Source organism: Blastomyces gilchristii (assembly GCF_000003855.2).
Source record: "Blastomyces gilchristii SLH14081 genomic scaffold supercont1.2, whole genome shotgun sequence".
NCBI lineage: Eukaryota > Fungi > Ascomycota > Eurotiomycetes > Onygenales > Ajellomycetaceae > Blastomyces > Blastomyces gilchristii.
The window spans coordinates 109,380-111,327 of NW_003101681.1; the positions used below are offsets into that span (position 1 = coordinate 109,380).

General features: G+C 34.0%; 1 non-coding gene across 1 annotated transcript; it reads left to right on the forward strand.

The window, feature by feature from the left end:
• The first annotated feature begins 1,582 nt into the window (after window positions 1–1,582).
• On the forward strand, window positions 1,583–1,663 carry BDBG_16221. Its single transcript has one exon. It is a non-coding gene; the product is annotated as a tRNA-Leu (tRNA).
• Window positions 1,664–1,948: the final 285 nt, after the last annotated feature.

Genomic DNA, 1,948 nt, shown 5'->3' on the forward strand with positions numbered 1-1,948 from the left:
TTTCTTACACACAGATATCATATGAAAGTGTTAAATCTTCTAAAGATTACACAGTTCATACTAAATCTCTGCAGTTTAATTCAGATCACTGATAATATAGTAATAATGCTCTGAGATATCTGTAACTGAGTAGAGATCTTTATAATAATTATGAAATAAGATCAAGAGAATTAAATTAATATCTGATAAGATCTTACTAAGCAATATAAAATAGAAGACTTGATATGATTGAATCTCAAGAATATATGAATCACATATTCATCTCATACACTAAATTATCACTATATCAAGTATAAAGTGATAGAAGTTCTAGGTAGTTACAACTACTGTCTTAATATATTATCAGAGATTTATAATATCTTTTATATAAGCTTGCTCTGCTGTGCTGTCACTGATCTGTTCTCTTCTCAACTAATTTCTGACTGACAGCCGCCAGAGATCAGAAGATAATAAACTTGAATGAGAGATTGAAGATATTCTTGATAAGAGATTCTGTGACTGCAGCTGATAATATCTTATGAAATAAGTCAGCTATAATTATCTGACCTGAACTCTGAGTTCTGTACTATCTGAGACTGCGGCTCTTGATCAATGGGAACTATACACAATCAGAAAAGAGAGGAACTAATATGACAGGCTACGCTCAATCATTATATAGACTATTTTCTTATACTTCATAGATTCTGCTGAAAGCGTTAATTCTCAGTTCATTCTCAATTGCTAATTCTCAGCTGAAAAACTCACAGAATTTCTATTCTTCTGCTCTGAAGCTTCACTGTGTATACATTATGTATATGTATAAATATTCACTCTGATCACTGATTCTCATACTTTCTCTTTCTTTTCCTTTCTTAATGTTTTTCACTTTATTATATAAGATCTATCAATATCATACCGATCTATTCAGCGTAGGCTTCTTACAATCAGATACAGCCCGTTATATTAACCTCTTCTTTTCAGAGATGAGATTATGCATAGTTCTCATCAGTCAAGAGTCACTGTTTCAGATAATACAAAGCTGAGAGTTCAGATCAGATAATTATAGTTAACTTATTTCACAAGATATTATTAGCTGCAGCTGCAGAATCTCTTATTAAGAATATCTTTAATCTCTCACTTAAGTTCAATATCTTCTTCTATAATTCCTGATAACTGTTAGTTAGAAGTCAGTTGAGAAGAGAATGAATCAGTGATTGTACAGCAGAGCAAGCTTATGTAAAAGATATTATAAATTTCTGATAATATATTAAGATAGTAGTTATAACTGTCTAGAACTTCTATCACTTTATACTTAGTATAGTAGTAATTTAATGTATAAGATAAGTATGTAATCTGTATATTCTTAAGATTTAATCATATCAGATCTTCTATTATATATTACTTAGTGAGATCTCAGTGAACATTAATCTGATTCTCTTAATCTTATTTAGTACTTATTATAAAGATTTCTGCTCAGTTATAAGTGTCTCAGAGCTTTATTACTATATTATCAGTGATCTGAATCAGACTGCAGAGGTTCAGTGTGAAATATGTAATCTCTAGAAGATTCAACATCTTCATATAATAATTATATATAAGAAAGGCCAGCGTGGCCCAGTTGGTAAGACTGGTAACCAAGGCCGCACACATTAGAGGTGCGTGGGTTCGAATCCCACCGCTGGCACCTGTCACTTCTTACCCATGAAAGCCCTCATGTAATAGGGGCTGAGCCTAATTAGTAAGGCTTGGTGCGGGGTAGAACTCTCTACTGCAAGCCAAGCCACTAGTTAAGCGAGATCCTGCGAACACTCACCAGGGCCGGCATGAGGTGCCAATGTCCCACTATTCTACTGTGCACCTGTCAAGGTTCTAATGATATAGAGCCAAGCCTAATGTAGTGGTTATACACTACTTAAGCGAGTCCCTAACTAGGGCCGTCATCGGAGCCTAGCTCCCCCCCAAATACAGG